Genomic DNA, 15,178 nt, shown 5'->3' with positions numbered 1-15,178 from the left:
CAAGACTTGGGTGACCTACAGAAAATACCTGAAAAACCTGGAACGCTAGCACCAGCACTTTCTCTGGAACATCCTCAACATAGAGTGGGAGGATCGCCACACTAATGTCAGTGTCCTCATGGAGGCCAGCATCGTCAGTTTTGAGGCCCTGATTATCCAGCACCAGCTGAGGTGGAGGGACACTGTGTGTGCATGCCTGATGCATGCCTCCAAAACAATTGCTGTACACCCAACTCACAAGAGAAAGAAAATGGGGAGGCCAGAAGAAAAGCTTTAAGGACACCCTCAAGACAAACATCAAGAGTTGTGGCATTGACATCACACACTGGGAGACAGTAGCCCAAGATATGGATAACTGGCAAAGACTTGTCAGAGGAGGAACAGCCACTTTTGAGGAAAATCACCTTGCCCTAGTAGCAGAAAATTGCTAGAAAAGAAAGGACAGACAACTGTCATTCAGCAATCGTGGCCCAACCCTGCCTTCCAACACCACCTGCAATGTCTGCCAATGAGTCTGCGGCTCAAGAATCAGACTCCTCAGTCACCAAAGGCCCCATATAAAATAAAACCTGTGAAAGAGATCATCCTCGATCACCGAGGGATCACCAGCAACACAACAGTAGGGAAACCAAGGACTGAAGAGAGGTAACAACTGCACTTTCTCTCTCTCTCTCTCTCTTCCCTAGTAGCAATTTCTGCCAAGTGGGGAAATGAGGTACACCAGAGGAACAGTTAGGGGTGCTTGCCTGCTCCTGACTGTGGTGTATCTGTTCTGTGGATAAATAATGCATTTCCGTTTCTGTGGCTCTCTAATACCTTCCATGAGTGCTAAGGGCCCAATCCTGCAAGCTGGAAGAGGGTATTTTTGACCCAAAGAAAAAGGTTTTTTGAAAGACATTTTCTATATAGTATGACATTTTCCAGGTTTTTATTTCCAGCAAAATGATTGGAAGTTAAACACTTGTTTTCATTTGAGTTAGATGAAACTGAAATAGATTTATAGGAATAAACTAAACTTTATACTGGAATAAAAGCATACACACTAGGGGAGATTGTTCTAGTATAGTTAAAGCAGTACAATTTGAGTGTGTAAGCGAGACTTAAGTTTGATCTCTGTAAAGGGCCACTGTCAAAAGCTTTCCTGGTTAGAGGTTTTCTGCAACTTGCTACATCTCTAATTACAGTTTCAAAGAAGTCATGTGTTTGCTACCTAAGCCACCCCCTACAGATGTTTCTTATTAAGCCTTGTTAATTATTATCAAGGTGTGCAAAAAAAATCTGACCTTGCTTGTTTTGCAGTTGCTGTAACTCTGAGGTTAGGATTTTGCAGTTGCCAAAGCTTGCCCTGTTTTTACGTGGATATGGGCTAAACAGGTCCGACCAACTAAGCAGAGGGACGCTAGGTAGAAGTGTTTTGAGTTTGTCCAGTGTCAAAAGTTCTTTATTGCATGCCCCAGCGTGGGGGGGAGAGGGGAGCAAGGGGAGGGCAGCAAAACTAAACAAGTTATAAAAGAAATCTGATAGGCTGCACTTCTAGATGAATGAAATTATTTTGGAAAGGGGAGACGCTCTTGGTCAGCAATGAGGAATTGGGATTGTCAGATGTGGCTGCTTGGGTTAGGAGCACAGGTACGCGGTAGCTGTGTGTGCAAAACAGCCAGGCGTGCGTTTGAGATTGCTCAGGTCTCATCTTGATCAAGGGGAATCAATCCTACTTCCACTAAGTCTCCTGCAATAAGGACGGGGGGGGGGGGTGTCAGTTGCTGTCTGTTTGGGTCTGTCCTCCGATTCTCTAATCTCTGCGGATACAATTCTGCTAATTCAGGTTCTCCAGTGATTCAGGTGATCCCATAGCTGCCTTCCGAAGTGTTTCCCGGCAGCATCTGGCTCTGGCCCCTGGACTCAGCTGGCCCCCGGGTTTGACCCAGGAGGATGGATGTGTTCCTATAATTTCACGGCCGGCTGTGTGCCAGACCTCGCCGCTCTGGAAAGCACCTCTCCTTCCCACCCCCTCCCGCAGGCAAACCAGACCTGCGAGCCACCCCGCCGCCCCCCTCTCGGGCTCGCCTTTAATCTTCTCCCTCTTGCACGGTACGGAAACTTTGGCGACGCTCCCCTGTGCCGCGGCCAGCTCTGCGGGGGCTGCAGCAGCGCCCAGGAGTGACCGCCAGGGGGTGGCTGTCTCCTCTTCCCTCCCGTCCCACTCCGTCCGTCCGCCCGCAGCGCCAGGCGCACAGCTCTGGGCCGGGGGCGTGTGTTGCTACCGGGGCTCGGTGCATGCGTGGGGCGGCGGAGGGGGCTTCCCTTTCCCGGGCCAGCGCAGGCGAGCGGCAGCTGGGAGCCCGGCTCTCTGCACCGCGCGGGCTGGAGCGGCGCTCGGGATCTCTGCTCCCATCAGGAGGAGGAGGAGAGCGGGGCGAGCCAGCCGGGCTCCGGGCTGAAGGTAAAGCCCCGCACGGCGCGGGCAGCTCGGCGTGCACTGCTTTGTGTCTCCCCTTCTTCTTGGCTGGCCGGGCCCGGGCAGCCCAGCCTGGGGTCACTGCTGTGGAAGGAGGCACGGGGAGGGAAGGACAGACAGACACCCCCCCACACGTGGCAGAAGTTGGCCCGACAGGGCTGGTTCTGCCTCCAGTGCGCGGCGCTGGCCGGACCTGGGCGCCGCTTGGCGGCTCTTGTTCTCGCTCCCCTCCCGGACCTGCCCCGCTGCGTGCGCTGGGCGGAACGCGCGTTCCTCGACAGCCGGGGGGCACCGGCGTCCCGGGCGTGCCGCTCCCCGCTGTGCTTCGCTCGGCCGGGGGCGCCAGACCTGCCCCGGGTGGGAGACGGAACGAAACTTCGGCAGCCTGCAGATTATCCCAGAGACTGGCCTCTGCTCCTGCGGGCGGGCTGGGCCGGGTGTGCATGGCGGGGAGGGGTGTGTGTGTGTGTGTAGTTTTTCTTGTGTTTAAAAGAGGAAGGTCAATAATGTAGAGATTTCTCTTGATTTCTTTAGCCCCACCCTATATTTAAAGAGGTCTCTTCCCCCCCCCCTCCCCGCAGCTCTATTCAAACGAAATCCTGATTTTCTCTTGGGGTTGGGGGTAGGGAGTGAAGGAAGGCTGCTTTAGCCGCTGGGCAACAACTGTCAAACATCTGGATTCTCAACCCCTCCCTTCAATGCAGCGAAAGAGAATTTAGAAAAAAAAATCGCTTTGCTCGTTTCCTTTGATGTTTTTTTCTTTTTTCCCCAGCAGTCCGGGCTAAAGAAACTATTAAACAGCAAATCTTTACCCCCCCCCCCCCCCCATCCAAGCAAGCAAGTTCCTGGTTGTGCTTTAAAGTCTCTGGCATTGCTAGGAAAAGGGAAAAAATACTCACCAAAACAAAACAATGAATGAGCTTTTGTTTGCCTATTGTTTGAATCAGACTCCATAGGGGCTGGGAGGCTGTGATGGAGATTGGGAGCAAAAGGTTTGAAATAGCACAAGCAAAATAACTAATCATCCAGATCCAAGGCAGGTACAAGAGTAAATTATATGGAGGGCGATAAACTAGTGGAAAAGCATGTTTTCCTGCTCCCTGTGTGCCATGGGAGCTTTTCTTGCAGTGCTGCTCAGAAGGGCAGGTCTTTTGTGCTGGATTACTCCCTCCTTCAGCGCCTGTGGGAATTTGCTTGCTTCCCTTAAGGGAAGTGGCTGCCACTTTGTTGCCTTGAGGAGATGGGGGTTGGGGAATCAACTGGGTATTGTGGTTTTGATCCATGTCTCTGAAAGTGGATGAAGTTTAAAATAAAAACGTCAACAAGTGTGTGCATCTGATCCTGTTGTTTCAGCCATGTGCAAAGGCAAAGGGGAATCTGTGGTTCCATTGCAGGGGAGGATTTACAGGAAGGCCCAGTGGAATAAGGGAGCCAGGAGGAGGATAGCTAACGAGCCAGATTTTTCCCCCTTCAGTGCTTAACACTGGTTGGTGGTCTTCTCTCAGCCCTGTCTCCATGGATTGCTCTGAAATTGCAAAGCGGGAGTCTCAAATGAATTAACTCCTATTATAGCTGCTGATGCTTTTGTGCTGACACTGACTAAGGGGAAGGGAACCCCAGAGCCAAAGCATGGGAATTTGTGACCTGTTTGTCACCCCTCCTTGGCATCTCTCAGGCACAACTCCTTACAAATTGAAATTGCACAATCCTTACTACTAGGGCTGAGTGTACTGCTTCCGCACAGCCAACCTGCCAAGTCTTACTCATTTAGAGACAGACTCCTTCTCCAAATGGTGTTTTAAAATATCTTATGAAGAATTATTTTTGCTGAGTGATAGAATGAGGGATTTAAAACCTTCCTTATGAATCTTTGACTTGTTATAGTGTGGTGGGCCAGATGTACAGGCTTTTTGGAATCTGGATCAGTAGCTGAGAGATGATGAGTAATCAGCATTTTAACCCTGAATTCCAGGGCACAGAGCAGGTCCAATCATGAGTTTTGATTACAAATCGACCAATGGCAGCTGGCCTGAAGTTAGGAAAACTTTCCTAGTCAGGTAATGATTATTTGTATTACGGTAGCACCCAAGATGAGGGCTTCATTGCGTAACTCACCTTACAAAACATATTGATTTCTCAATTTTTTTCATAATTCACAAATGCTTCCTAAGTTGGTCCTTGAATTTTGAGATAATTTTACCCACTCTTCAATGACATTTGAACAAAGGTGCTGCTGTTCCTGCTAACGACTGATTAATAATTAGGCCTAGAGTAGCTTTTACTAGCTACAGGCATAGAACTACTGAAGGACTGCTGGTGTGGGTACTGTGCAAGGAGCCAGCAGAGTCTAGAAGTGGCCAGTGCTGGGTGGGGAGAAGGGTAGGACAGCTGTCAGTTGCCATGCATGGATTCAATGCCACCCTTGAGCAGCCTCTGCTGACATGGCTCCTGGGAAGTTCTGTCTGCAACTCACCACTGCCCAACCCTGGTGACCATCTGCCTTTCCTCTGAGTGGAGCATAAAGATCAGCTGGTGTAGGGAGCTGTACTTGATACCTCCCTGCTCCAGCGTGGGTCATTTTAGCCCAGGATAACTAAAGCAAGCCAAGGGTAGCAATAAACAGAATGTTTCAAATGGTTCTACAGTACATCTCTAGCCTAGTCACACCTTGCTAAAAATCACTAGCATAATTATAGTGGGGGTAGAACTCTTCCTGCTGGTAACAGAGACCTCTTTAATCCAACAGTCATCAAAGGCATAACAGGATCTAATGGCTAGAAACTGAAATTCAGATTGGAAATGAAGTGCAAATTTTTAATGGGGGTGGGTAATTAACTGTTGGAGTAATTTACTTAAGTGGTAGATTCTCCATCAGTTAAAAGTTTTAAAATGAGGATTGGATGTCTTTTCTAAAAGATTTGTTCTAGTTCATCCATGTTATTGATCTTAATGCTGAAATCACTGAGTGAAATTCTATGGGCTGGTTAAAGCAGGAGGTCAGACTAGCTGGTCATAAATCTTCCTCTAGCCTTAAAATCCATGAGTCACTTCTCTAGTGTAGTTGTATTTTTAAAGAGTAAAACATTTTATTAATTTGTTTTGTTGTGTTTACAAACAAGTGAAGGTATCCAAGTCCTAATGAGGTCTGACTGTGAAATATCAGAACAAATTAAGCAGATATAAAGGTAGTGCAAATGCTAAATACTGAGAAAGTTATAATCTGTCTGCTCCATCTCAGACAATACTGGATCATTTTGAAATAATAAAAGAATTAAATTAACATTGGTCGATATTGACCTGTTATGGAATGGTCTAAATGCTAATAGTGAATAATCCCAATGAATAGCTTTTTTTCTCACAAAAATAGGAAGACTATGTTGTATTTTTTTGATCCAGTAACCCAGCAAAATGCACAGGAAAATGTCATCTGGAAATGTAGTCAGTTTTTGGAAAAAAATGAGTTAAAAGAAGTTTCAGCTGCCCTGGAATAATCCCTCTGCCAATTGTTGTGATTTTACACTCAAAATATACTTTTTTTTTTTTTTTTTTTAAATGTCCTTTTCATATTGCTAGGTGGAAAAACCCATACAAACAAAAACGGAAAAATGACTGATGGAGAAATCATTGAAATGGGCAACACACACAGCTGTCAAATACACAAAGTAAAAAAATCAAAAACAATCCTGAATAAACAGAGAAATGTTTTTGTTTCTCTGATTCTTCAGTTATAGTAATTTTAGGTGTTACTTTTAATAGTATATGTGATATTTAAGTTGAATGTGCTCCTTTAAAACAAAAGTTTAAGATTTAAAACTATGTAATCTCGAATGATAGAAAACCACACACAATCTAGTGTCTCAGGCAATTAAACTCTCTCAATAGGAATGGACAGCTGTCTATAAAGCCCCCATGGTGGAGGAACTCTAAATTTCAGACAGGAAATCTTAACATAGGTCTTGTGTACACTTTTCTTTCTTTCTTTTTTTTTTTTAACCTTAACTCAAGGTAGCCAACACGTTGTTAAAGGTTAGCGTGGACATTTCACAACGATTTGTTCCAGGACACGCTAGCATTTATGAACTCATGGTTTCATCAGGTGTCTCGAGGATCTATTAATTCAAGAGTAAAACCTCTTGTGTAGTTAAATCCTTAGTTCTTGTGCCAATATAAACCTAAATTGGCTTTTGAGTCTTACTGCCAGAATGAGAGCTGTATCTTGTATACAGTGACACAACAAATTTAAGTCACACTTGAAGGGAAAACAGATTAGCAGGCAGAGCTGCCTTACATCTAACACAAGTATTTTTCAAAAACAGTAAATCTAATCTAACAGTATCTAATAGTCTGTGGTCCCAATGGTGCAGTCTATAGGTAGCCAAAGTACCCACTGACTTCAGTGAGAGTTCTGCCTAAGTAAATTCAGCAGGGTTGTACCCTGTAGTTTCTACAAAGACCTTTGCATGTTCATATTGCCTACTTTTCTGAGACAAAAATACAGATGTCTTGCATAGTCCCAGTACAGACATATGTCCAGCAGAAAGTCTAAGCGTATGAATATAGTTATGTCCTGCAGAAAGTCTAAGCACAGAGGTATAGGTCAGCATAGATCTAAATATATACATATGACCTGTATATATCTTGTATGGTACAATACATCCAAGGAAACCTCAGGCACATAGGCTCCAGTTCAGTAAGGTTCTTCAGCACATGCCTAATTTTAAGCATATGAATAGTCTCATGAATGGGATTGCTAATGTGCTTAAGTAATTTTTTATATAAGGCCATAGAGCTGTTTAACAGTAGTAAATAAAAATTTCAGTCGGGAAAGGGTTTAATCTGCAATTCATTTAATATGAAATTTTCCTTTGATCTTGCTTGCTTTTAAGATGTGGTTCCTCAGTGCCGTTCTGTCACATGTAGGAAAGCATAGTCCTGTGCTCAGGAGAAGCAACACCCATCTTAATAGTCATTCTCTATCCAGAATTAAAGGTTGAGATTTTTTCAAAGCAGTGCAGGGGAGTTAGCCACACGTTTTCCATTAAGGTGAAGGGAAAATGAGTGACAAAACTCTGCACTGCTTTGAAAATCTCCACCAAAATGTCTTCACTCTGCACAGGTGTGAAATAATCACAACACTTCTAAACATGACTGACAAAAGATTTTAGATTCTCCCCCCCCCCCCCCTCCAGATTCTGTAAATTCATAGAAACTTTTAATTCTGTCCAGTTTTTAATTTTCTTTCAGAACTATGCATATTTAGAGATATTTTGTCATATAGTCATAGGGGAAAAATTGTACGTGTTGTGCCCTTTCGATATTTTAATCAATCAATCAGTTTTAAAGAAATTCTGGTACAGTGTCAGATCTTCTTATGTGACATAGCTGAGATCTTGGTAACCCATACTAGAACTCTTGGAAGGTGTATTATCCTCCTGACTCATGCATGTGTGCCCATCAGACTTTTTTTTTTTTTAATTAATGAAGAAATCCCTATATTTTTGAAAAGAACAAAATCAATGTAATGATAAAATGCAGTAATAAATAACTAAAAGCCATAAAACTGTTGATATAGACAGTGAAAATGGCCATAAAACATTTTCTCAGCCCAGGGAATAAATACAAGAGTGCTCTTTAAAAATTGTCCACCTGTTTTTAGTGTAAATATATTTAAAAGGGCAACATTTTGAAAAGAGCCCAGCTCCCACTGAGAGCATTAGGAACTGCTGGATGCTGAGTGCTTTTGAAATTTTCTGGCCGTTTAATTATAGGTGCCTAATTGGGAGCTGAGCTCTTTTGGAAAGCTGGCCCCAGATATGAGAGCATGGCATTTTTGAAAATCTGGCCCTAAACCTATTACATTTTTTTAAGAAGAAAATTGCTACTTTCTATCCAGGAAAACTTTTTACCTTTAATAAAAAAAAACTTAGAAATTAGATGGTCAATAAACAGAAAGACTCTTCTCATTTCCACTCGGACTGTTTCCCAGGAACAGTGGCTGTAGTGCTTCTCTTTTAGGAAATCTTTGATCCTTTGGAAGTATTTCTTCACTTTCAGAGTGCTCTGTAGGACCTCATTTTTTGAGTTGTCTGTTGTCATCAGGGTGCAGAGACTCAGAAGACCTGTATCCAGTTGCTCGATTTACCAATGAAATCCATTTTGGAATTTGTCCATGCACCTTGTATTGCAGGCAGCATGGGAGAGATTCTTGCTAAATAAGTTGAAGATCTCGTGCAGGATCTCATGGATTGTCACCATGACATTCACCTTTTCCCTAGGTTTGAGAATGGCCACAGGGAACCTGAAGTCTGTCCTTTCATTTAGACATTGCAGAGGAAACTGCTCACCCATTCTGCACAGGAGGTATAAGTTGCTCTGGTTTATTTTGCCTAGTAGGATGTGGCAGCCTGGAGATGAGATTTTAGTGGAGGATTAGAGTTTGATATAGAACACCAGCACACGGGAAATTTGCAAGAAATAACTTGGAGCCAAGGTGATCATAATAATCAAGTTGTCAGTCTATCTTTCCTTGTTTTCATGCAGAACCTCTAAGCCTGGATGGAGTTTGTTAAATGCATTTTGTGGACTCCACTGTTGCTCTTCCATCACTTTAAATTTATTTATTCTGCATGAGACATTTGTATTAATCATAGTCTGGGAGTTGTGGTTTCTCATCTTTTCATGCCTTTGAGGCTTCTGATTGTTTTCATTTTCTGTTTAATGAGTGAATTGTCTGGCAAGTTTACCACTTCCTTTGCCCCTGTTAAAAAGTATGATATTTAAGTAATATATTGTGGACAGATAATAGACACTATCTTATAACCAATTAAGCTGATCCCTTCCTCTTTCTCTTCCTAGGACTCTTCTGAAGCATTTTTTCCATACCATCTGCTCCCAGATCTTCAGTGGTTTCTTGTTCAGAGTGGTGATTTTTTTTGTTTGTTTCCCCACCCCCGCTATCTTTCACCTTGCTTGTAAGTGGTAATTAAAAATATTGGATTAATGCTTCCTTCACTCTTCTGCACACTGACCTTCATCTGAAGAGGTTAATGGTGAAACTCCTTTGACTTGAGCAGGGCTACTAAAAATTTCTGGGCTGCTAGTTATGCTGAAACTGAGAGAAATCTGCAATCGGCAGTTCAGAGCCCATGTCTCAGTTTCTTTGGGTTTCAAAGTCTGGCTTTAATTGCCCTTCACATGGGGACCAAGTGCCTAAAGTTGCACCACTTTGAGTTGAAATCAGTGAGTGTTCTGGGTGCGCAAGGAAGGCTGCATTAGACCCTTACACCTAACACTGTCTTAAGTTGGCAGTCGCATGGATTTCTCTTTCTAATGTAGCAGTTTTTTTAAAGCTCTCTGGCTGAACTGTTCTTTTTCAAACTTGTCTGTTTTGGGGGGGTTTTTTACACTAAACATATTCACTGTTTTGGATCAGGTCTGTGTTTATTGGTACAGAAAATCACTGAACAGAAGTTAACCGAAACGTTAATAAAACACAAATGGTTAACAAGATTTAATTTTACATCTTTTGCAGTATACTAGAGGCATCTTTTTGATTAGGCTACATGGAGTTTGGGAATTTGGGAATTACCAGTTATGGGAATTTACAGGTGTTAACTACAGGGGAGCATTCTGGGATGTTTTTTGACTGAATGCAGTTGAAATGGGGTGGAGGGCAAGGGGAAAAAATAATGTTTAATTGACTGTCAAGTCTGTTCCCTAGTAGTGCATCCCAAGATTTAGGTGTGTGCTGAATTTAGTGCAAATCAAATAAATGTACTGTGAGTGTGTTCATGCCCAGAAATGTACATGTGCCACTCCCGTTGATTTCAATTGGAAATACACACAAGCACTAGCAGGCATGTTAGGTTCCTATGGGTTTCAAGTGAAATTCTTTCTGTTGAAAAATGGCCATTTTTTTAAAACAAAATTATTCATGAAATGTTAGCAACATTTTTCATTTTGGGGGGCAAAAAAATTGTGAAATATTTTAATAGAAATGTTTATGGAAAATGTTACCTAAGCATTTACTGAAAATCAGGTTTTTAGTAAACAAACTTTCAACAATCATTTTGTTAGCATTTTCAGTTAAAAAAAAAAAAAAAAAAAAAAAAAAGGTTAATTTTAGAGTAAAGAGGGTCCATTTTAAATTCTTTGAAACAAAAACAATTTCCTTTTTTTGCAAAACTAGATTTCAGCCAGGCCTAGTTTTGTTTCTTCACTAAGAAGTGACAGAGGAAAATAAAACTATTTTACATGTCGATTATCTAATTCTCCCGTATTTGGGCATCTATGAGAGCTCACTGAGACATGCTGGGTTTTTTTTCCCCATGAAAACTTGTAATAGAAACTAAAATATTTGTTGCAGGTGTTTGAAAACCAAATATTTGTCTTTCAACAACAACAAAGAAAGTAGTTTTTGGAAAATAGAATTGTTTTTAAAAGAATTTTAATTTAAAAAAATGATTCAATGAAAAAATTCTGACCAGCTGTACCACCGATTATTGTGATTGTATGTGATATTAGAGTGAGTTGTGCAAAAAGACACAATAAAATTACAGTAGAGAGTAAGCTTCTGGGCCAGATTTTCAATTCATATAAGTTGGTGCAGAACTACCAGATCTCATCAGCTGAGAACCTGTCCTTCAGTAGCTTGGTTTTGACAGGTCAGTGTCTCAAGTTTGGTCCTTTGGAATGTAATGGCAGGGCTTGGTTTGTAACATGGCTTGAGTTACTGTCCCACTTTCATTCCCGTGCATTGAAAAGATGAGCAGGGTTAGCAGAGCTGCTTGACAGGAAGGCGTGTGAGCATGAGTTTCAGGAGATTCTTGTGGCATCCTTTAGCCCCTCAGCAGACCCCGTTTGTATTTGAACTTCTGTCTCTGAAGGGAGTTTTCAACAGCTGGTTTGCAGCTTTACTAACACTCTCAGTAGCACTTACTTAAACCCTTAGATACCTAGGAGAAAATAAGGGGAATCATTTCTTAGCTGTTCAATCTGGTTTTGGACACTAACGCTCAAAGTTAATCCTTTCTTTGTTACACAAAGAAATGCTGAATACCAGACACACACACAGTAGAGCAGAGCTTGCTGCACTATTTCATCTTGGCCCGCCTCTTCCCACATGGCCCTCTGCCTGTTACTCTGGTATAACTTCCATTGATCTCAATGGAAGTCTGTCTGAGTATGGAGTGGTTTGATTGGCTTAAAATACTTTGTTATAGTCAACATACCGTTGAGTGATTAACACACATTTCCAGATCTGTTGATTTCAAAGCATGCCATGGCTTATGGCAGACTAGAGCATTGTTTATAATTTGTCCTTGGAACTAGTTTTTAAGTATTTATATCTAATAAATCAATATTAACATGAGGTATGTGCCTATCCATCAAAGATCAGGACTATTTAAGAGATGTTCCTTCACCTCTGTATTTCCCAGTACATCTTGTCTTTCTCTGTGTCTGTCTTTTAGCAGGCTATATGCACTTTGGGGCAGGGGCTGTCTATTTTTAGTGTATTGTACAGCACCGAGCACATTGGCAGAGCTTATATAAACAAGAATACTAGTATGAACAAATGAATCTTGTCCTGTATGGTGCAAAAGAGACATGAATACCTCTTAACACGTTGCTAGTTAACAAATATTCAAATTTAAAATTTGGGGGATATTTAAAAAAGCCAAAGAAAAGCTGTAGAGAGTGTCTCTACACTGATAAATCTGATAGCATTTTAGTATAGTATGCAGTATGGCAAAACGTTGTAATAGCTATTCAGTACTGACATGGCTGTTGACCTTTTCCAGTGTCTGCATTTGTTTCACATTGGATGCATGTATTTAGCAGTGTGTCTATATGTAATTTATTTTCTGGTAGGCATGGCTTTCTGCATCTGATACTGTACATATATCTGCATGTACTAAACAAGTCTTGCCATAAATTGTATGTATGCGAAGACAGCTACACCTGATTTCTCCAAACATGATTTCATGTTGCAGACTTGGCTCAAGGAAACCGTTAGATAGAGTCTGTCTCTCTTAAAGATCTAATTATGAATGGCTATACACTTTAAAGTGTTCATTATCGTTTATATTTATGCACAGAAATACAATCACTAATATTTTCCATTTCATACATTTTTCACTTCCCTGTGTTTTAAAATCTTTTTGTTTATACAGAAACCCTACTTACTATGACATGAGCCATAAATGACATCACTGATCTTCCCCCCCCCTCCAAAACTTTGCAAAACTATATGGGGCAGGTGATTATCAATATGCTAGACATTATGAGATAGTGAAGATACAGATGAGACACTGCAACTCGGTGTAGCGCTGATTACAGTACAGTATTACTGTGTAAGGAAGTGCGCTTTCTGATCTGGATTAGGAGTGACACGGCTATCATTTCTTACTCACAGCAGACAGCCTTCCTCTTTTTTTTTTTTTTAAATGAGTGTAATGCGCATGAGGGGACTGGATTGACCAGCTTGAATGAGGAAATCCTCTGTCCTCAGCACAGCAGTGGTGTGAACTTTCTCACCCTGTCCTGCCATTGTGCCTCGGCTCTCTAGGGGCTAGTTAACCTTGAGACCATCCAGTGTTTGGCATGTCCCTGGAAACTGCTAAAAAAGGTTGCTGGTCATCTGCTAGGAACGAAACCAAAATCACCACCAACTTGCTGAATGATGGTCACTGAACAGGCCCCTGGAAAGGTGCCATGGAAATGCTATGGTAACTTTTTTAGCCACTAGCGACCTGGATCAAATTTGAACCGGTAACCTCTAATGGTGGCTCTGTAGCCTTTTATCAATTCCCTTTCCCATCTGGTTCCTCCAGCAATATATAGTGTAAGTAATATAGCGTGTGTTCTAGTAACAATGAGAAAAGATTCATGCAAAGACACATCTTTTCAGTAGTTGTTTCAGATTATACCCTGGACAATCACCCTCTGTGCAGGAATCGTTACCCGTGTGCTAAAATCTATCTGAAACAGCTCTCTGTCATTGAAAGGGCACTCAAACAGATGCAGTATAATGTAGTATTCTTTCCACCCTTGCATATTGTAAAGGTCTCTGATGCATCAAGTCATGATACAAAACCAAAACCCTCTTGTCGAATTGGAATTGGCACTTTAGTCCCAACTATTTTTCTTGGCAGCGATGGTGGACTGAAGAATTAAGGTGTGCGGATGGTTTGAAGAACAGAATGCTACAGGAATGTGAGGGAATCAGATTTCACAGCAGAAGTACCTTAAAAGAAATCACAAAATCCTTCGGTAAGGAACTGTTTGAATTAAGCAGCAAAAGAAACTCACTGACACTCTTGGAAATGAAAAGTGACAAAGTATAGATTTAATTTCAGAAAGGGCCTTTTGTTCTTTCTGAAGGTTTTAAACAGGGAAAGATAGGCTGTTCTTCAGGTAGTAATGGGTTGGCTTAGTCATCTAGTCATCAGGGGCCTGAGGATTACAGTACTTAAAGCTCCCGTGGCCAGTCTGGTATTCCTGTTGTTGCTGCTGCTGCTACTAGTGCTATAGAAAGACCTCTGTTTAGACAAGACCCTGAGCAACTGAAAGGGCAATCCTCCATTAGGAGCTGGTCACATGGGGCTCAAGAGACCTGGGTTCTGTTCCCAGCTCTGCTCCAGGCCTGCTGGGTGACCATGGGCAAGACACCTCACCTCTCTGTACCTCAGTTTCCCCATTTGTAAAATGGGGATAATGATACTGATCTCCTTTGTATAGTGCTTTGAGATTTATTGATGACAAGCATAAGAGCTAGGTATTGAGTATTATCATTTATTATACAGCACATTGTTCAAGTCCTGCAGGTGAAGGGTGAGGTTTGAACACTGGCTCACTTTAGTCCCTCTCATATTCTCACGTGTTGTTTAGATGTGCAGGGTCTTTTCTGCTGGAATAATCAAAATGCCCCAATTAAACTAGAGAACAAAGATTTGGGTTTTTTTCTCCACTAGTAGATTAAAATTCCTCAAAGACAAATTGCAGCCTATTACAACAATTAACCTTAAATCATAAATAGGGGCAGTTGATGGCTACAGTACCTTGATGGTGGTGACAGCAAAAGAGTTGGCTTTATTGTCCAATGGGAACATAAAGATAGTAACCACTGTTCCGAAGATGCTTAGTAGACAGTGGGGTACTGGACAAACACGCTGTCTTTCTGCAGCTCTGAAGCTAGAAAGATGTACCATTTTTCTTCACAGTAAGGAAGCTGCCTTCTTATTGATCTGTCATTTCAGAAGACCATGCAGTGTTAAAAGGATGGAAATATCCATCTGAACTTTTTAAGTAATAGAAAGTAACTAGAGTTTGTCTTAGTGGGACAACAACAAATTCCACCCACCTAGCATCCTTCTCAAAAGGGTCGCAGGGCGCAGTCTGATGAACACTGCACATTTATTAGTAGGTCAGCACAATTCAAAGCAGCAGCAAATATATTTCTTACTCTCATTTGACATGTTGACACTAAGCGAGCAGTATGAATGGTGATAGGATGCCCCTTCTATAATTGAGAGGGCATAGTGACAGAAAACAGGGACTCTCATTGGCCCAAGATTATAACTAGGGCAGATTAAGTAACCAGCTGATTCAAATCTTAATGCATGGCTAGGAGCATATGGTGAGAGAGATTAGCTAAATATGCTGGGCTGAATCAGTTTGTTCAGGGTATTGAAGTGAATAGGTCAGATTCTGATCTTGGTT

General features: G+C 42.0%; 1 protein-coding gene across 3 annotated transcripts in view; it reads left to right on the top strand.

The window, feature by feature from the left end:
* The first annotated feature begins 606 nt into the window (after positions 1-606).
* Positions 607-15,178, top strand: part of MOB3B (MOB kinase activator 3B) — a 128,287-nt gene continuing 113,715 nt past the window's right edge. Inside the window, exons 1-2 of one of the 3 annotated variants that reach the window (XM_067553178.1) lie at positions 2,428-2,443; positions 13,612-13,729. The gene's annotated coding sequence lies outside the window, so the exon portion shown is untranslated. Of the gene's footprint in view, positions 646-2,304; positions 2,444-13,611; positions 13,730-15,178 lie in introns of those variants that run through there. The other 2 variants (XM_067553179.1, XM_067553177.1) reach the window with 2 other exon arrangements.

Source organism: Emydura macquarii, unplaced genomic scaffold (genome assembly GCF_026122565.2).
Source record: "Emydura macquarii macquarii isolate MOO-44397 ecotype Brisbane River unplaced genomic scaffold, CSIRO-AGI_Emac_v2 contig_1451, whole genome shotgun sequence".
Taxonomy (NCBI): domain Eukaryota; kingdom Metazoa; phylum Chordata; order Testudines; family Chelidae; genus Emydura; species Emydura macquarii.
This window is presented reverse-complemented; position numbering and strand designations above follow the sequence as displayed.